The 22,050-nt window shown below is 38.5% G+C and overlaps 2 pseudogenes; one reads left to right on the plus strand and one right to left on the minus strand.

The window, feature by feature from the left end:
• Nucleotides 1-936: 936 nt before the first annotated feature.
• LOC101423702 (Y-box-binding protein 1 pseudogene) lies at nt 937-3,929 on the minus strand (annotated as a pseudogene).
• A 1,885-nt stretch (nt 3,930-5,814) lies between these two features.
• On the plus strand, nt 5,815-21,642 carry LOC101424134 (RWD domain-containing protein 1 pseudogene; annotated as a pseudogene).
• Nucleotides 21,643-22,050: the final 408 nt, after the last annotated feature.

Raw genomic sequence — 22,050 nt, forward strand, 5'->3', positions numbered from 1 at the left:
ACTTTCTCTTCTACTCTCACTATGTCTTTTGTGTGCCTTGTAGCTTTGGCTTATTCATAGTTTCTTTGAAAATTGTGTTGTGTTTACACATATGTATTATAAAATTTTCCATTTTAACTATTGTTAAGTGTACAAAATTCAGTGGCATTAATTATATTTACAATGGTATGCTACCATCATCAGCATCCAGTATAAAAATGTTTTCATAAATCCAAACAAAAATTCTCTACTCATTAAGCAATAACTCCCACATTTCTTCCTTCCCCCAGCTCTTGGTAACCTTAATCTACTTTCTTTCTCTATGAATTTGTTTATTCTGGATATTTCATACATCAGTGGAATCATGTGATATTTGTCATTTTGTATCTGGCCTATTTCACTTAATATGTTTTCAAGGTTTGTCAATTTTAAAGTATGTATCAGAACTTTATTTCTTTTCATTGTTGCATAATATATTCCATTGTATATATATGCCACATTTTGTTTATCCATTCATTAGTTGATGGGTTATTCTACCTTTGGCTATTGTATATAATGCTGCTAGAACCTTGGTGCACAAGTGTCTGAGTTCCTGTTTCCATTTCTTTTCTTTTATTCACAGGTAATTGCAGTTTGTTGACTTCTTGAGAAAATAATCACGCTATAAATTTTTATTACAAATTAAAAAGGCATTATTTTGAAAAATCTCAACTTGACCAGCTAGGAAACAATTAAAAAACCTTTAAATGTACATTGAGAAAAACCAGGCTTTTTTAAAAAAACAAGTTCGTTATTATCAAAAAGAAATAACTTTAGGTAATAATAATAACTCTTTAAAAAAAAACCCATGCTACATAGATTATGCCAATAATTCTAGCTTTCTGGTCAACACACAAAAAGCTGGCATTTAAGGTTCTTGATGCCAATCTTTTTTTCATTTCTTATTTCTGGGATTTCCTATTTATTTCTTCCTATTGGATGACTAAACCTGATAATGGTAGAGATGGTAGCTGGCATTTCCTCATCACGGGAGGAATTCTCAGCTGGTGGGTAGGCTGGCTACTTTTATCTCTTTGCCATCTTGTGTTTTTGGGTTTTCTGGGAGTCTGCAGCTGGTAATTAAGTTGTGCATGTACGTGAACTTTAAGAAAAAGGTGCTGACCTTGAGTCTTCTCTTCTTGATTTTCCTTATCCTCTTCACTGCCCTCATCTCTAGGCTGTCTTTGATGAGGATGGCCCCTGCAGAATCATGGTCTATAATCTCAAAACATATTCTGTCTCACTGGTCTGCCCTTTTCTCCTGCATCCTGATTATCAGCAACCTCCATCATTTCTTCCTGCACAGGAAGGTTGGAATATTGTGGTTGACACCCATAGGGCTTCCACATGTAGTGGAATGGGAACTGTCCAATGGCAGGGCTTTTGGGAGCATTTTCCCAGCCTCCTTCTTTTTCCCATTCTCACTATTCTGGTAATTCTGCTGGTAATTGTGTGGAAGATCCCTATGCCATGAATAATGTCTGCAATGGTTCTGGTCTGCTGCGTATTTACTGCCTTGCTCTGGAACTCCACCACCATGTCCTGTAACATCTGCTGCCCTTTTCTCTTCAACAACATCAAAGTCCACAGTCTCTCCATCTCCTACACTATGAAGGTACTATCTGGGGCAATTCTTTATGACAGTCTGGTATAAAAATACATCTTCCTTGATGTCAGTCTTGTTGAGAAATCCATATCTGTTTCTTACATTGAACCATTTCACTCTTCTCAGAACATCCTTGAGATGACCTTATTGTCTCTGCTGACAGTTGCCAGATAGGAGCTCACCCAGGCTGCCATCTCCTGCAGCACTGCTGGTGGTGCCAGGTGGCTGCTGGGTCTTGGCCTTGCTGCTCATGGCTGCAGTGATGGTAACTGGGGTCAGCGGGGGCAGCTGGGTCTTCTTCAAGAGTGTTATGGTAACTAGACCTGCTGGAGCAGTAGAGTTGCTTAGGGATCTCTGGGATTTGCTCTCCACACCTTCTACTGAATGAACTCTATGCTTAACTTTGGAGGAACCACCAAACTCTTTTCCACAGCAACTGCACCATTTTCCATTCCACCAGCAATCTATAAGGGTTCCAATTTCTCCACATCCTTGCCAATGCTCATTATTTTCCCATTTTTAAAAATAATAGCCGTCCTGTGGGTATGAAGTGGTATCCTGTTGTGGTTTTGATTGCATTTCCCTACTGATTAATCATATTGAACATCTATTCATGTGCTTATTGGCTACTAGTATACCTTCTTTGGAGAAATACCTATTCAAGTCCTTTGCCCATTTTTAAATTGGGTTGTGTGTCTTGTTGTTGAGTTGTATTGAATTGTAAGAGTTCTTTATGTATTCTGGATATATCAGATATGCTATTTATCTGAAAAGCACTTTGTAACTATTTTCTCCCATTCTGTGGGTTGTCTTTTCAGTTTCTTGATAATGTCAGTTGAGGCACAGAAGTTTTTAATTTTTATGTAGTCCAATTTAGCTATTTTTTCTTTTTTAGCTCATGCTTTGTCATTGAAGAATCTATCACCTAATCCAAAGTCATTAAAATTTCTCCCTACATTTTCTTCAAAGAGTTTTATGGTTTTAGCTCTTATATTTAGGTCATTAATACATTGAGTTTTTTTTAATATGGTGAGAGAGAGGCTCCAACCTCATTCTTTTGTATATGTAAATCTCAGCACCATTTGTTGAAGAGACTATTCTTTTGTATATGTAAATCCAGCACCATTTGTTGAAGAAACTATTCTTTCTCTACTGAATGGACTTTGCACCCTTGTCAAAAACCTTGTATTGATTTATTTTTTAACTCTAAATTATATTTCATCAATCTATATATATATGTCCTATTTTGATAACCATGGCTTTGCCGTAACTTTTAAAATTGGAAGTGTGAGTTTTCCAATTTTGTTCTTTGTTTTTTTAAAGATTTATTTTATTTATTTCTAACCTCCCTCTCCCCCCATTGTCTGCTCTCTGTGTCCATTCATTGTGTGTTCCTCTGTGTCTGCTTATATTTTCATTAGGTGGTTCTAGGAACCAGTCCTGGTATCTTCCAGAGTAGGAAAGAGACAATTATTCTCTTGCATGACCTCAACTCCCTGTTCTGCTACATCTTCTTATTTTCTCTCCTTTGTGTCTCCTGTTGCATCATCTTGCTGCACCAGCTCTCCACATTGGCTGGCACTCCTGTGCAAGGTGGCTTTCCCATGCTGGGTGGCATTCCCACACAGGGCCCACACTCCTGCGTGGGGTGGTGTCCCCATATGGGCCAGCTCTCCACGTGGGCCAGCTTGCCATGTGGGCATCAAATCCTAGACTTCCTATATAGTAGATGGGAGCCCAATTGGTTGAGCCACATATGCTTCCCCAACTTTGTTCTTTAACAAGATTGTTTGGATTATTTGGGCCCTTTGCGATTCATTATGAATTTGAGGATCAGTTTTTCCATTTCTGTAAAAAAAGACTGCTGGAGTTTTACTTGTAATGCATTGAATTTGAGATTGTTCATATAGAAACACATGTGATTTTTGTGTGTTGATCTTATATATTCATAGTATTTGATCTCTCTGTCTTTACACACAGTGAATCATGGCTTTGAGAACTTTTCTCTACATTGAAAATATTATGATTTAGTTGTCACTAATAATATGCCTCTATTGTTAATTATTTTTTTTGTTGTTCTATGGGAGAATAAATCACATTTTCCCAGCTCATATTTTCAGGGCAGATTACACCATAGTTTGTGATCAGTCTGTAGATTGGGTACTGCTTATGCCTGATATAATTTATGACTATGACTGTGGTGCAAGATCAAAGGCCCACATTGAGAAACAGTACCTCTGAAGATTACAGGTGCTGAAATCAGACTCTCATACTGAAATCTGGTCCTTACCATGTACATGTCCATGGTATTCTCTGTGGGCTTCCATTTATCATCTGTAAAATAGAGGCAATAACTGTGTCTATTCCATAGGCTTGTTAAGAGTCTCAATTGAGTTAATACAGGCAAAGCATCTGTATTAGTTAGCCAAAGGGGTCCTGATGCAAAGTACCAAAACTCTGTTCACTTTTATTGGGGTAGAAGCTTACAGTCACATGGCCCTAAAGAGTCCAACTCAAAGTACCATAGAGGTACTTTCTCACCCAGTCATTGGACACATGTTGAAGCAAGATGGTGGGTGATGTCTGCAAGGATTCAGTGTTCCTTTTTCCTCTTAAAGTTCTGTGGTCCCAGCTTCTTCTGATCTCAGCTGTAGAGATGAGCATAAGGCTCATCTCTCCCCCAGGGGTTCATTTATTTCCGGGATCATCTGCTCTGTTCTCTTCACAAGGTCAACTGTAGACTGTCAGTCTCATCTCTCTTCTTGGGGCCTCTGCTGTCTAATGAGCTGTCTCCCTTTGTGTTCTTCTTCTCTGTGTATCTATTTCCATATGAGAATCTGTTTTATCAGCCCACCAAAGGGGTAGGGACTCAACCCTGCATTCCCTAATGACATGGACACACTCTAATGACTAGATGAATCAAAGCTCTAATTTTAACGTAATTTAATGAGATATCTCAGCTGAATCTAATATAATCAAAGAGTTATTATGCCCAAAGGAACCAACCATATATGTAAATAAATAAACATATATTTACAAACATAATCAATATTCCTTTTGGAATTCATAAATAATACCAAACTGCCACAGCATCTATCACAGTGCCTGGCTCAGAGTAAACAGTTAACAAATGTTAGCTATTATTACCACAAGTAGTAATATTAGAGAACTACCCTTCAGCAGTACTGTGGGTAGGAAAGCTTTTCTTAGAATGGACTGTGAGAGGGAGGACAGGCTCTATGAATGATGTTTCAATTACATAAGGATATTCTGAAGCTGCTTAGAATTGGAGATATGGATAGCTATATTTCATTCTTTAAATTAACCTTATTCTTAACTGGTTTATCTGAATATACATTTGTTCCATTATAATTCCAACTCTCTCCACACTACAGATATAGCTTTTTGAAATCACAAAACTGATTATGCTCCCATTGCTCTTAAAAATATTGAAAATTCTCTCTATGGTCTTGAATGGTCTGGCTTCCCTACTTTCCCATCCTCATGTTGGCTTTTTCCCATTTCTTCTTTTTACACCAGGTTAGTTCCTTTTCCACAATAGAATTTAGAACTATTTTGAGTATCAGCAAAGCAAAAGTTGCCTCTTTGGAAGAATAACAAAATTCCTAAATTTCTGGTGTCTATATCAATTTTAAAAAGAGAGTGAAGGCATAAATTACCCACATCAGTAAATACAACTTAATAATAGGCATAAAGAGGTCATAAAAATATTATGAACATCTTTATGACTGTAACTTTGCAAATTTAGATAAAAATTTTATATTCCTAGAAAAATAAAACTTTCACAAAAGAAGTAGAAATCTGAACAGTTCTATACGTATTAAAGAAATCAAATCCATAATTAAAAGCCTTTCAAGATGGTTTTACTGGGGAGCTCTTCCAAATATTTAATGAAGATGAAATTATATAAAATTTCTGAGGAAGATGATGGAGTAGGGAGTTACAAGAGCTATACTCCTCCTACAAAAACAGCTAGTGGAAGGCAGAAACTGTTGGAAACAATGGTTTGGGGGCTCCAGAGACAAGGGGAACACAACACATCATTCAGGACAGAGCAATATGGAAGACAGAAGCTGTGGTGGGAAAAAAAATTTTACTGTGAGTGAATGGCTCCAAGACAGTAGTCAGCACCCACCTCCCACCCTGGAGGCTTGTCTTGGGTGTGGTCCATGGCTGGTTGCAGCAAAATGGAGAGGGACCCTAACGCCTTCTCTCTGGGAACAGGTGAGGCATGCCTGAGGGCTGATCATGACTTCTGATCTGCAAGTTTGGATCACTGGGTCCCACCTCTGAATTGCAATTCTAGCATTTCCCATACAGGAATAACCACAGCCATTGTTTCAACACTGCCCTGTGGAGGTTGAAAAAACACACTCCCTTCTTAGGTTTCAGGGAACAATTTGCCAAAGAGTGCCATCTGCTGGGGAGTCCAGGAAAGCACACCTTTAGGAGCTGATGAAAAAGGCCTTTTGGTGTCTTTCCTGACCCTCTCCCCAGGGCTGTTTGGAATTGGTCTGCGCCTTCTTTGTGGATCCCTGGCCCTGTTTTGGTCAGTTAAATATGGCAGTTCTAATGATCTAGAATATATTGAACCAAGTGTCAAAGAAGAGCCTTAACACAAAATCAATCAACAATAAAACCCTAGGCAAGAGAGAGAAACTGACCATCAAAGTTAACTCATCAAATTAATCAAATGCTTAGACATCAGCAAAAAATTATAAGCCGCTCTAAGAAACATGAAGGTATGACCCAATCAAAGAAACAAAAAGCCAGAGGAGACACAGAATTTGGAACAACTCATCAAAGAAATTCAAACAAGTCTCCTAAATCAATTCAAGGAGATAAAGGAAAATATGGCTAAAGAGATAAAAGATACTAAGGAAAATAAATTGCAAGAGGAATCAGTAAATGTCCTAAGATGAATGAAAAGAAGAAGACAACACATCAAAACGTATGGGATGCAGCAAAGGCAGGGCTGAGAGGGAAATTTATAACCTTAAATGCCAACATTTAAAAGAAGAAAGGGCTAAAATCAAAGACTAAACTGTACACCGGAGGAACTGTAAAAAGAAGAGCAAATGAATCCCAAAGCAAGCAGAAGGAAAGAAATAATATATTAGAGCAGGCATGAATGAAATTGAGAATAAGATAAACAACAGAGAGAATTAAAACCAAAAGTTAGTTCTTTGAGAAGATGAATAAAATTAACAAACATTTAACTAGACTGACAAAGAAAAAAAGAGAGAAGATACAAATAGATAAAGACAGAAATGATTGGAGGAACCTCATTACTGACCCCACAGAAATAAAAAGTATCATAAGAGGATACTATGAACAACTATATGCCAACAAATTAGAAAACTTGGATGAATTAGACAAATTCCTAGAAATTCACAAACTAAACTGACTCTAGAAGAAATACAAGACTTCAACTGACCAATTAGAAATAAAGAGATTGAATCAGTCATCAAAAACCTCCCAAAAAAGAAAAGTCCAGGACCAGATGGCTTTGCAGGTGAATTCTACCAACCATTCTAAGAAGAATTAATAACAACGTTGCTCAAAATCTTCCAAAATTTGAAGAGAAGGGAACACTACCAAACTCAAATCTGTGAAGCCAGCATTATCCTAATACCAAAGCCAGATAAAGATAGTACAGGAAAAGAAAATTACAGACCAGTTTCCCTAATGAATATAGAAACAAAAACCCTCAACAAAATACAAGCAAATTGAATCCAAAAACACATAAAAAAATTATACACCATGATGAAGTGGGTTTTAACCCAGGCAGGGAAGGTAAAATCAACTAATGTAATCAATTAGTGTAATAAACCACATTAACATATTGAAGGGGGAAAATCAAGTGATCATGTCAATTGATGCAGAGAAAGCATTTGGCAAAATTCAGCATCCTTTCTTGATAAAAACACTTCGAATGATAAAATGAAGGAAGATTCTTCAACAGGATTAAGGGCATATATGAAAAATCCACAGGTAACATTGTATTCAATGGTGAAAAACGGAAAGATTTCCCTCTAAGGTCTGGAAAAAGGCACGGGTGCCCACTGTCACCATTGTTACTTAATATTGTGCTAGAAATTCTAACTAGAAGAGTTAGGCAAGAAAAGAAATAAAAAGCATCCAAATTGGAAAAGAAAAACCAAAATTATTGCTGCTTGCAGATGACATGATCCTATATTTAGAAAGTCCTGAAAAATCTACAACAAGCTAATAAGCAAATTAGAGCTAATAAGCAAATTCAGCAAAGTGGCAGGGCACAAGATTAGCATGCAAAAATCAGTAGTATTTCTACACATTAGCAATGAGCGATCTAAGGAAGAAATCAAGAAAAAAATTCCATTTACAATAGCAATTAAAAGAATCAAATTTCTAGGAATAAATTTAATCAAGAAGGTAAAGGCCTTGTACACAGAAAACTATAAAATACTGCTAAAAGAAATCAAAGAAGACGTAATAAATGGAAGGTCATTCTGTGTTCATGGATTAGAAGACTAACTATGGTTAAGATGTCAGCTCTACCTAAAATGGTTACAGATTCAACAAAATCCCAATCAAAATTCCAACAGAATTTTCAGAAATGGAAAAGTCAGTTATCAACTGGAAGGGTAAGAGGCCCTGAATAGCCAAAAACATCTTGAAAGAGAAGAATGAAGTTGGAGGACTCGTGCTTTCTGACTTTGCATATTACAAAGCTATAGTGATCAGAACAACATGGTACTAGCACAAGGATAGTTAAATTGACCAATGGAATTAAAACCAATTTCATATTTGACAAGGCTGCCAAATCCACCCAACTGGTAAAGAAGAGTCTCTTCTACAAATGGTGCTGGGAGAACTGAATATCCATATCCAAAAGAATGAAAGAGGACCACGACCTCACAGAAGAGCAGGGAGAGCATAAATAATCAAGTGAACAAAACTCTGCAACAATTTCAGATAATAATAAGTACTGTGAATACAAAGTTGAGTGAAGGGGTGGAGAGTGAAGAGGGACTAGAGGTTATTTAGATGGGGTGGACAGGAAAGGCCATTCCGAGGAGGTAATATTTGAATTAAGACTGGGTTGAAGTGAGGCAGTAAGTCATGGAAACGTTTGGGAGCATTTCTGGCAGAGGGAAGAGCATGTGCAAAAGTTTTGAAGTGAGAACTGTCTTAGTGTATTTGAAGAACAGCAAGACCAGCATAAATGGAGTGAAGTGGAGCTGGGAAAGAGAGGGAAGGGAAAAGTTTGGAGAGGCAAGCAGAGGCCAGATCATGTACGGCCTTTTGGAACAAGGCAAAGACTTAGGATTTTATTCTAAGCGTGATGGAAAGTCATTTAAGAGTTGAGATAAAAGCAGCAATATTATCTGATTTATTTTATAAAAGAATTACTTTGGCCCCTGTGTAGAATAAAGACAGTAGAAGTCCAAGAGTGAAAACAGAAAGATCACTTAGGCTATTACAACAATCAGACATGGAATGACAGTACTTAGGGTCAAAAGATAATGGTGGAGGAGGTGAGAAATGACTGGATTTGGGATGTATTTTGATGTTAGAGATAGCAGAACTTGCAGACAGACTGGACACCCACAGGGAGAGAAAGTGGAGAATTAAGGATGACTCCTAGTTTAGAGTCTGAACAACTGAGTGATGATTATGCCATTAACTTAGATAAAGAAACCTAGAAGAGAAGCAGATTTGGGGGTTGGAAGAAATCAAGAGTTCTGTTGAGGGTATGTCACATTTGGCAGGACTCTTAGATATCCAAATGAAAAATCTGTTAGATATTCATATAACCTAGAACTCAGGGGAAAGCCATTTTGTTCTTAAAATCATGGGGCATTCAGGAAAGGGTTGGGGGATTAGTAGATCTGTGGGGGGCATGTACCTGATTGCTTCTAAAGGAAGCAAGATTATCAGCTGAGAGTAAGGAAAGAACAGGATAGAGGAGATTTAAAGAAAGAGGAAGGTGAAATGATTTTTGGAAAGGGAAGGATGATTTAGCACAAACATATCTGACATAATTGAATGATGGCAAGTCTGTATACAGCAGACCATGTACATTGCTTGAGGCTATATAAATTGGTGGAAGCAATCTGGAGGTCTAAAAGATAAAAAGGAATGAGAACAATAATTGTCTTCCATTCAGTCTTGTTTCTGGGATGTGGTCCAAGGTAATAATTGAAAAAAAAAAGTACTGTTCATTAAATATTGGCCTAAGCTTTATTAGTATAATTTATAAAAGTTTTATTCTATGTGTTGGCAGCCCTAAATGATAATTTGTGTCTTAGCCCACTGAGGGACCAGTCAGAGGGCCCCAGTCTTCAATCATAAGAGTGAAAGGGAAATTGTCTTCCTATCGCTGCTAAAATAATTGCAAGTCATACAGGGCATCCCTTCCTAGCTCCTGTGGATCTCTTTAGCCTCATCTCCTACTGATGTCATCATGCACTTTATGCCTTAGAAACACTGGATGGTTTATATTTTCCTGCACACAAGGCATTTAGCTATAAATTAGGACAGGGCAAAGGTCTGTACTCTTATGTGATCAGTACTGTTGCTGCATTCTGATTAAAAGACAGACAAGAGACAAGAGACAAAGAGTATGGATTGTCATTCTTGTAGCATTTGAGTTCTAGGTGATTTTGACTAGATGTTCTTTTCTCTAGTCATCCAAAGCCAATCATCTGGGATTGAAACAGTGAGGCTTGCTAGTCCCAAAAATAACCTGCAAATATCTCTGAAAATGGTTCGATATTCACTTGACCCAGTAAACCTCACAACATCATGTAAGTTAAGAGGTTCAAATTTTCATGTTCACTTTCAGAACACCTGAGAAACTGCTAGGCCACCAAGGTTATACATATTTGAAAAGCCACCAAGTATCTGAAAGATGTCACTTTACAGAAGCAATGTATGCCATTCCATCATTAAAATGGTGGCACTGGTAGATGTGCCCAGGCAAACAGTGGGACTGGTCACAGGGTTAGTGGCCCAGAAAGAGTGCTGGATTTTTATAACATGCTTAAAAATGCAGAAAGTAACACTGAATTTAAGGGTTTAGAAGTAGATTCTCTGGTCATTGAGCATATCCAGGTGAAAAAACTCCCAAGATGCTCTACCATACTTACAGAGTTCATGGTTGGATTAACCCATACATGAGCTCCCCCTGACACATTGAGATTATCCTTACTGAAAAAGACAAATTGTTCCTAAACCAGAAAGGTGGTTGTTCAAAAGAAAAAGATATCCCAAAAGAAAGTGAAGAAACAAAAACTTATGGCTTGGTACTATTAAAAAGACAGAAAAATTATGTGTAGGAAAGGATTTGGAGAGATAGGAATGCTTATTCACTGTTGGTGGGAATGTAGAATGGTACAGCCACTGTAGAGGACTGTTGGGTAGTTCCTAAAGAAGTTGAATATAGATTTTCCAGGTGACCTGGCAATATCACTACTACACATATACCCGGAAGAACGGAAAGCAGTGACACAGACATCTGCACACCAATACTGACAGCATTGTTATTCACATATTCACGATTGCCAAAAGATGGAAACAACTCAGATGTCCATCAACAGATGAATGGATAAACAAATTGTGGTGTATATACATGATGGAATATTATGCAGCTATAAGAAGAAATGAAGTTGTGAAGCATATGATAACATGGATGAACCTGGAGGATGTTGAGCGAAGCAAGCCAGACACAAAAGGACAAATACTGTAAGATTGTGCTATTGTAAACTAAATATATTGTGTAATTTCATGGAGTTAATAACTAGACTATAGGTCACCAGAAAATAGAATGAGGCTGCAGAATGGAAAGCTGAGGTTTAATCTGTGCAGAATTGGTAAAAATTTGTTTGTTAATCTTTGGAAATGAATAGAAAAGGCGAAAGTACATCATGATATCTGTAATTAGCATTAACAAACATATTGGTATGACAGTGGTTGAAAGGGAAAGTCTAAGGTCATGTATATTACTAGAAAAAAGCTTAAAAATGTAACATGGCTCTATATAGCATAGTGAAACCTCATGTGAAATATGAGTATGGGTAATATTGTATATATAAGACTGTTTTTCTTTGAAACATAACAAATGCATGTTAATTTTATGAGATGTTAATATCAGGCAAAAAAACAACAACAACAAAAAAACATGCTAAGCAAAGGAAACCAGACACAAAGTATTACATATTGTATGATTCTATTTATATAAAATGTAAATATAGGGGGCATATGTGGCTCAAGCATTTGAGTACCTGCTCCCCACATGAAAGGCCCTGGGTTTAGTTCCTGGTGCCTCCTAAAGACAAAAAAACAAACAACAAGTAAACAAGCAGAAAAACCAACTCAGGGGAGCCAAAGTGGCTCAGTGGTTAAGTGCCGGCTTCCCACATATGAGGTCCCAGTTTCAATCCCTGGCCCCAGTACCTCAAAAAAAAAAAAAAAAAAAAAAAAAAGAAAGTAAATATAAATCAATTTCTAAAGATGGGGTTAGATTCGTGGTTATGTTGGTCTGGGAAAGGATAGTGGGACTGAGAGGTAACTGCTAAGGGATGTGGAGTTTTCTTTTTGAAGCAACTAAATTGTTCTAAAGTTTTTGTGGTGATAAATGCACAACATTGTGATTATACTAAAAGCCATAGACTGTACACTTTGGATGGATTGTATGGCCTGTGAATATATCTCAAAAAAGCTGATTTTTAAAAACTTATGACTTGGAAATAACTTCAGCATACAATAAATGCAAATAAAAGTTAAAGCAGGAAGAAACAAACAAAAACAGTAAGTCTTTTCAGGCCTCAGATATATTTGCTTTCTAATTTCTGGCAAGTTTTTCAAATATGTAGGACAATCCTTGTAGGAGGTCTGTAGCGGTGAAGAGAAAGTCAGGGCTTTGTGTCTTGAGCATGTAAAAGATCCCAATTTGCTCAAGAGGCAATATTGTGCAGTTTGTAAAATCACAGACTACCACCAGACTGCCTGGGTTTCCATCCCAGCTTTGCCATTTACCTGGTGTAGAACCTTGAGTGACTCTCTGCACCTCAATGTCCTCCTGTTAGAATGGGGATAATAGAAGCATAGATTCCATACAGTTGTTACGAAGATTAAATAGGCTTATATATAGAAAGTGCTTAGAATGGCTCGTTGTTCAAGGTAAGTGCTACGTTAAGTGTTAGCGACTCTTCTAATTCGGGACATACTGAGTCCTGTCAGAAGTCAAAGACTAGGAGAGTTCAGCTGGGCTTTATGTGGACTGAGTTGGTTTTTCTCCTCAGGTAACAGAGAACTTCAGAAAGCTTAGAAAAATTCCTGTCCGGAAATTTTCTGTCAGTTTGTGTTTCCACTCGTTCTGGAAGGCTTTGTCAACTCTAGTTCCTGACACTATCCTGTTGAGTTACTGAAAAATGTCTTGAGTAAAGGGTTATACCTCTTGGTGTCCTCCCACCTTTCAGTTTCCATGGTAACCAACCTAGAGATGTGTTTGACCACATTCTTGCTTTGGCCATGGTAGTAAAGTCTTTAAGTTGTAAAACAGCAAACTTTAAATGAGATTATATTAAGCTAATACCACCTACACAGATCTAACAAATTGAAGGCATAGAGGTGCTTAAGCAAAAATGCTAGTAGGATAATATATCAATGAGACATGGAGTATTGCAGAATATAATCTTGAGATAATGATTACATCAGTTCTTTTTTTTTTTTTTTCTATCTGGTTGCCATGCAGGGGCCTGAGCCTCACCGCACAGGTCTGGGACGCCTTTTTTCTTTTTTTACCACTAGGTCCAGGAGAAGAACCCAGGCCCTCCACATGGTAAATGGGAGCACAATTGCTTGAGCCACAGCTGTTTCCCTGTATCACTTCTTAATGGCACTATCCAAAATTGTTCCTTAACCTTGATCAATATCTCATCTTCTCTGGCTCAGGCTTATTTTGTTTTCTAGGTTGGTATATGTCTCCCAGGTTAGAGCTCTTACTAGGTTGCCCTTGGATTTATGATAAAGAAATTTCATAAACAAGTGAACAAATGGTAATAATGGAATGGAAATGAATAGATTTGTTTGAGAATTTCTTCAAAGAATATACCTGGAAGGACTTAGTGGCAGCCGATTAGATTTAGGCAATGACGTGGTGGTGGTGGTTGGTGAAATCTAATGATCTTATGAAATAGTTATTATGACTAAGAAATTTAATTGAAAAGAATCTGAAATGGAGTGTAAAGTGAGCCCATACTAGCGTATTCTGTATTTGAGATGATGGAATATCCGACTAGATATGCTTTCTAGACAGGAGGAAGCATGAGCTGGAGGACAGTTAACATGATGAGATGAGGATAGAAATGGCTGTAATACCAGTGAGTAAGAATAAGTTTTTCATGAAGCACTCATAAATTTTAGGATAGCCTAGGGTATTCCTCTAGGTTGTGGTGGGAAGAGAGAGGAGAGTACGAGAGAAATAGAGAACAGGTGATCAGGAGACCCAGGGTAGTATAATCGCAGAGAAGCTGTGGAGACAGTTCACAAAAGGGCACAGGCAATTGTGTGTAATACAGTGTAGACATTACATGTGAAAAAGGAAAATTAGCCTTCAGATGTGGCAACGCAGGAGTCCTTGGCAAGATCAGGATGGGTATTGAAGTAAGGAAAGAAGCCAACTTTCAACAATTCAAGAAACGCTTTATCTGGGAGATGATTAGTACAGATCACTCAAGAAGTTTCACAGTGAAGAGGTGGGCTGAGCACACACAAGATGCTCAACATATCCTTTCTATTTTAAAAGCGTTATATTTTATTTATGCACATATTTTTTTCCCTTGGAAAAAAGATTCTGTGCTAATGTGAGAGTTCTTTAATTCAACCTCAAGATTAACACCAAATAGTAAAGAAAGATGATGAAAGAATTTTATGGACTATTTTTATTGAACAGTCTTATTCAGCACTCCATAATTAAGCAAAAAAGGAATAATCTCTCTGCCATCTGGCTAATATTTATCCATGACAACAAAATTATCACATGGTGCATCTGAAAAGAAGAACAAACTTCATGATATTCTACATTGTCTGTTTTATATTATCCTTATAAATAATAATAATAATATGCATATAAGAGTAATATGTGTATTAAAGTTAGAAATTTATCCTATGGCTTTCAATTGCCTCCTTCTGACTAACAACTTCATGGAATTTCACAGTGCAAATGAATAATAATAAACTTGTTCGTAATTATCAATATTCATTCTGAAATATTGTATCACAATCGTTTGTGAGGTGTATTACAAATAATATATTATTAAGAAAAGTTAGGGAAGCAGACTTGGCCCAATGGATAGGGCATCTGCCTACCACATGGGAGGTCCGAGGTTCAAACCCTGGGCCTCCTTGACCCGTGTGGAGCTGGCCCATGTGCAGTGTTGATACGCACAGTGAGTGCCCTGCCACGCAGGAGTGTGCCCCACGTAGGGGAGCACCACATGCAAGCAGTGTGCCCCGTAAGGAGAGCCACCCAGCGCAAAAGAAAGTGCAGCCTAACCAAGAATGGTGCTGCACTCATGGAGAGCTGACATAAGATGACGCAACAAAAAGAAACACAGATTCCCGGTGCGGCTGATAAGAATAGAAGCGGTCACAGAAGAACACACAGTGAATGGACACAGACAGCAGACAACTGGGCGGGGGCAGGGGGGAAGGGGAGAGAAATAAATAAAAAATAAATCTTAAAAAAAAAAAAGTTAAAATACCTACGTTTAATCCCAGCTGACTACTTTTCAGAAACTGACAAGCTGATTCTAAAATTCATGTGGAAATCCAAGGGTCCCAGAATAACCAAATCATCTAAAACAATCTTGAAAAAGAAGAAGAAATTTGGAGGATTCGTCATTCACAGTTTCAAAACTTTCTACAAAGCTAAAGTAATGAGGATAGCGTGATACTGGTAGAAGGTAAGAAATATAGATCAATGGAATAGAATCCCAAGTCCAGAAATAAACCCTCACATTTATGGTCGATTGATTTGCAACAAAGGTGCCCAGACAAGTCACCAGGAAAAGAAGAATCTTTTCAACAAACGGTACTGGGACAACTGGATAGCCACATGAAAAAGAAGGAATTTGGAACCCTACCTTACACCATATACAAAAAAATTATTCAAAATGAATCAAAGACCTAAATGTAAGAGCTAAAATTATAAAACTTAAAAGAAAACATAGCTCTAAATCTTCAAGTCCTAGACTTGGCAAAGTTTTCTGAAATTTGACACAAAAAGCACAAGCAACCAAAGGGAAATAAAAGAGATAATAAACTGGATACCTTCAAAACTGAAAACTGGATACCATCAAAACTGAACCTGGGGCCTCCCAGGTGGCAGGTGAGCACTCAACTGGTTGAGCCACATCCACTTCCCTTGAAAACTTTTGTTTCTCAAAGGACACCATCAAGAAAGTGAACAGACAATTCCCAGAAGGGGAGCAAATTTTTGCAAATCATACACCTGATAAGGGACTTGTATCTAGATTATATGAAGAACTATTTCAACTCATTAATAAAAAGACAAATAACCCTGTTAAAAATGGACATATGATTTGAATAGACATTTCTTCATGAGAAGAAGACAGATCTCAACAATGTTCTAGAAAATGGAAAATGAACAAAAACATATTACTAGATAAGATAACAAAGGAATCCACAGCCTAGAATAAGCTCCGAAGGGGCCACTATATAGCCAAGAGGGAAAATATCTGCTTGGCAAATCCAGAAATACTCTGGACTTCGAGACAGCAGAGATGACTGACAGCAAGAGTAAGAGGTGCTGTTAAGAAAAGGGAATTCATTTAAAGCTTAAATGCATGTGCAAAGGCAGCAGGTCATGTAATTCCCACCACTCTTCCCCCCACAAAAGTCTGGGGTGGGAGGAGGAAGGAGAGGAAGTTTCTTCTCTGAAATATTAAGTACCTTCCATCATTTTCCTATACAGGTTTAGGTAAAACGTACTTTTTGTGTCCCAAGCGAGCCATAGTCCCTCAGCTGAGCTTGAGTTTTAGCAGTGGCTCTGGTGGGCAGTTCCCATGTACAAGTTCTTCCACTTCTAGGTCTCCTTGTGCTTCGATGTTCAGCCTCAAGGATTTTCCTGAAGCCAAGGAAGTGCTTTCATCGCCCCACAAGGTAGCCCAGAAACAGTCCTGGGAGCAAACCCTATCGAGGGAAGGCAATCAGTGGAAAATATGCCCCAGCCTCCTGACCTTGAGAAGGGCAATTCTGAGGCACGTTCTATTTGGTTCATCAGAGGGTGCCTGAAGGACTGAGCTTCAGTTGCCCATCGTGTAAATAGCTTAATAATATACCCTTTATTGGCTGTTTCTCCTCATTTGTCTCTTCTCTTTATTCCCTCAATCCTGCTTTCTGGGATCACCTCCTACATGCAATTCTTTGTTCCTGGCTCTGCTTTGTGGGAAAACTAAACTAAAAGAGTAGTGCTGTTATGTTTTTCTAATCTGTATATTATATTTTCTTTAAGATGGGTCAGGAGACAATTTCAGGTATCCAGATAACTAAATCCATTGTGCTTTTTGAGTGGGAAATTGTTGGAATGACAGTGAGCTCATTAGCATTTCACATAATGCTGCATGCAGCTATACAATCATTGCACACATGTTGGGGCACTGGTAACAAGACTTATGTCAGAAGACTGACACTGCCTCGAGGCCTAATGTTGAAGATGCATCCAGATTGCTTCAAGGAAACTGACCCATCCAGGCCTTCCCCTTCCCATAGCAGGTGCTAGTAACATGACATTTCTTTGTTTTAAATCTTACACCAAAGTCAATAATAAGTCCAGTATCAGTCATTCTTCATGGCTCCCTTTTCTTCTTTGGTTTTACCAGGGTTCCAGAGATTATTCAGTTCCAGAATAAACAGGTGAAAGGCCTCTGACCTTCGATTTGCTGTGGTCACTGCTGAAGATGTGTTCAAGGCCCAGTCTTGTTCAGTCCTTTAAGGGTAGCTGCTCCAGTTGTGCCCACTCAGTCACAAGGATCTTTGGCATAGGTTTCCAAACCTGTTTTGACACAGTCACCTATATCTTTGTGCATTATATTTGAGTGGTTCTAATTTTGACCACCTAAAGAAACCCACTACTTCCCCACTGTATTAATCAGCCAAAGGGGTGCTGATGCAAAATACCAGAAATTGGTTGGTGTTTATAAAGGGTATTTATTTTGGGTAGGAGCTAACAGATACCAGGCCATAAAGCATAAGTTACTTCCCTCACCAAAGTCTGTTTGGAGCAAGATGGCTGCCGACGTCTGTGAGAGTTCAGGCTTCCTGGGTTCCTACATTCCTGGGGCTTGCTTTACTCTGGGTTCAAGGTTCCTTCCTTCCTGGTGCTGGCTTCTCTTTCCTCTGCGTGCTGACTTCCCAGGGCTCCAGCTTAAGTCTTCAGCATCAAACGCCAACATCAGAAAACCCTCAACTCTGTTCTTTGCCGTGCCTTTTATGTGTGAGTGCTCACCCACCAAGGGGTGGGGACTCAATGCCCTATCATAACTCAATCATGCCCAGGTACAGATCAGATTTCAAACATAATCCAATATATTTTTTTGGAATTCATCAATAATATCAAACTGCTACACCCACTCACACCCCATTCTATCTCCACCAGCCTTCTCCCAATTTTCCTAACCTCATATCTCAAGGGATCAAGATTTTATTCCTCCAACACTTGAAAAATCACCCAGGCCTTCTTTTACCTACTATTTTCTTTCATAATGGGCTTAACAACATATTAGGAAATTCTAGATATTTTAAATAAGAAGGACCCAAACTTAACATCATAAAAGAATATTTTTCTGGGTATAACATGCTCTCAGTCTTTAGAAAAGTAATAGCCAGTCTCTCAGGGATATGCAACATTCTGCTTCTAAGCAACAAAAAATAAATAATACAGTTGAGTGTTTATATCCACCTCTTGTTCCATTTAATTCTAAATAAATCACCCTGTTGCACACTTGTCTTGGTTTAAGTGGCATTGTTAGTGTTTTCTGGCTAATCCAGAGGCTAATTAGTCCTTCATAGCTAGAGAAGATTGGCATGAAGAGGTAATGACCAAATGATCTAAGCCTATTTGTATATGGCATCCTTAGAAGCTTGGAAATTAAGAGAAGCTTGATGAAACATCTAGAAAAAAATCTTCATATATATATGCTGTTAAGTATTTGGGTTGGGTAAAAGGCCTTCATGTTTAGGAGAATGCCAAGGGAAATATACCATGAATCTGGGCTATGCTCTTGGCTGATATAATGTGTCAATGGCAAGGAAAAGTTAATCACAACATGGACATATGGAGAATTCTAGGCTGGCTTCTCCAGTTAAGCCCCGACAGAGGTTACCACAAGACTCATCAGACAGTCCCTGTTAACAGTGAAAGAACTGGGATATTGCTGAAACCCTGTGGCCTAAGCTTAAAGAACATCTTGTTTTCAGAGATAATACTGTTTTCTTTTGTTGTGCTACCCTACTCCTAACGGGCAGAAGGAGAGAGATAATTAAACATGTCAATAGAACTTATTAACTTAGTATAGCAAAGGAGTCAGGGAATATTGGGAAGGGAGCAGACAAAAAATAAGAAAATTGAAATATTGTGCAGGCAAAGTTGGTGCTATTCGCTGCAAGCCTGACTCTGAGAGCACACGCAACTGTTATCAGCTCTGCTGGCAGAGTGCTGACAGAAGGGGCAGAATGCTCAGGTACTCTGTCACAGGTGATGGCAGTGGGTGTGAAGAACCGTGCCCACGCCACCTGGCTGCTTGGCAGTGAAAATGTAACGCTTCCAAATTGGGGATAAAAGAACGTTGGATGAAGTCAAATTGTGAGGGCTGAGCACTGATGTGATCTGGCTATGGTTGGCCATTATAGGTAAAATAAACATCTAAAGAGTGGAGAGGTGGTACTTATCCAGCTTTATCCTCTGGGACACTGGGAAAAACTTGATGAGAGAAGGCATCCTCAAAGTCAGAGCTTTTAGGAAGACCTCTTCTACTTTCTTGGCCTCATACTGCTGAAAGATTTCTTTGCCCACAATTAATGTTGTAATAATCTTATCATTTTATTTCAAATTTTTATGTTCATTGTCAAAAAATAAGAAAGTTACAAATGAAAAAATCAATATGAAACACCTATAATATCTCCACTAGGAGGTAACTGCTATTGGTACAGTTTTTGTGTACAGAGACAGGCAAACAGGCATATTTTTTGTCAGAACAAATTATATGGGCTCAAACAGCACATATCGTTTTGTGACTTCCTTTCCTGAGCTAGTCTTTTAAAAATTATTGTGGTTACTACAAAGATTTGTCAGTTGTTTCAAATGTATCAGAGATATATCTGGTCTTCCTCAGAAGACCCCAAAGAATTGGATGAGTCTGGAGATTTGTAAGGTGAGTTCTGAGACTGATACAGGAGAAAGAGCCATGGCTTCTCTCCTCCCCACAGTCCTCACCCCCTAAATATCAAGAGCTGAGTCATGGAGCTCTTGACCACGAGGTCAAGAGACGGACTGACAGTAGAGGAGCAATGGAAAAGGCCAATTCTACTTCATTTAGTCTTCACCTATAAAGTTCTTCCCACCTTATTAACCACTGCTTCCTTTAGTATATCTTCTTTATGGTGAGGCATTCTGATCCTACTGTTTTCACCCCACAGTTAAATTCTTTGTAGTGTCCAGAACTAGTCACTTTGAGATTCCCTTTAAGATAATGGGAAAGCTCCAAGTCAGCTGCCCAGGAAAACCCTTACCATCTTGAATAATTCCCTGGGCTAGCTCTGGATATAGTGTGACAGGAGGCAGTCTAAGTCTAGTAGGATGGTTAAGAACATGGCCTCTGGGGCCAGGACGACCTGAGCTTCCATCCTGACTCTGCTGGGCACCTGTTGTGTGACACCAGGTAAGTTGCTTAACCTTCCTGTACTTCAGTTTCCTGAATTGAAAAATAGGAGTGATTATATTAGAACTTACCTTACCAGGCTGGTATGAGGTTTAAATGAATTTTTACACAAAAAGTACTTAGAACAGGGCCTGATGTGTGGTGAACACTTCTTAAGTGTTGATTATTAATAGTGTCCTAGGTGCCCTCAATCTTCATTCTTCCTCACTCAGAGAGGGTGCTTCTCTCATACACCCAATCATTCACCTTCTTTCCTTTGCCCCAAACTGCTCACTAAAAAGCAACCAAGAGGGTTGCAGTCCAGCAGGCCTGCCTGGCTCTGCACCCCGGGCCTCCCAGCTGGGGACTCTGTGCTTGTGCCCACTGCCTTCCAGGCTGCCTCCAAGTCTGGATGATCCAAGGGCTATGGTAAGGACCATGAAGACAGATTACAGCCACGAGCAGAGCAAAAATCTGAAGGCGCTGGACTCCATCACATATTATCAGAAAATCCATCCAACCTCACCATTGCTGCCATCTGAGGCTGGAGAATTGAGGAAAATGTCCACACCACACTCAAGTTACTTATACTGATAAATACCCAGATGAAACTAGCCTTTAAGAAGCATTCTCCCAGAAAAATCTAGAAGATAATGATGTCTCAGATATTTTTAAATTTTTAATACCACAGAACAAAATCTTTACTTCAGTCACAGCTATGCAAGAAAAATTAAATGAAATAAAAACTAGAAGAAAAGAAACAAAACACTGAAAATCAATTATTTTATGCCTTCCAGTGATAATTGAGCATTTCTTAAATTGGAAGGCCAAATTTGATACAGAACTTTTGGAGATGAAAAAGAAACAAATGAAAGAACAAGCAGGAAAAATAAGTGGGAAGCAACTATTTGAAACAGATCATAATCTTGACACATCTGATATCCAGTTCTTGGAGGATGCTGGAAACAACGTGGAGGTAGATGAACTTTTGTTCCAGGAAATGGGCGACTTGGAGCTGGAGGAGATCCAGACCATAATCCTGTTGACCCAAAGAGTAACTTGAGTGACTAATGAACTATCCCCATCTGCAGAGAGGTTTGACTGCCACAGCATCTGTGGATTTGTTGAGAGGGTTTTGATGTTTCTTTCTTCTTTCTAAGAAAAAAATGATTTTCAGGAGAATACTCCTCTGGTAACTTTCACGATTGAACTTAATAAACTTGAAAGTTAAAAAAAAAAAGCAACAGAACATATTGTGCTCCAGGGTAAAAGCCTAGGGGCATTTGCAATGTCACAAGACTTAATTTGAACCCTTAGACCTAGAGTTGTAGGTGATGCTGATGTTCCGAACTTGCCTCTCTCCTACAGAATCACTCTCAAAGTTAGTTATCTCCAGGTCAATAGGGAATAGGGACTTTATTGTTTATAAACAGTGGTGTAAATCTGATGGCTCCACATTATTAAAATCTTGAAATCCAT

This window comes from Dasypus novemcinctus, chromosome 10, assembly GCF_030445035.2.
Source record: "Dasypus novemcinctus isolate mDasNov1 chromosome 10, mDasNov1.1.hap2, whole genome shotgun sequence".
Lineage (NCBI taxonomy): Eukaryota > Metazoa > Chordata > Mammalia > Cingulata > Dasypodidae > Dasypus > Dasypus novemcinctus.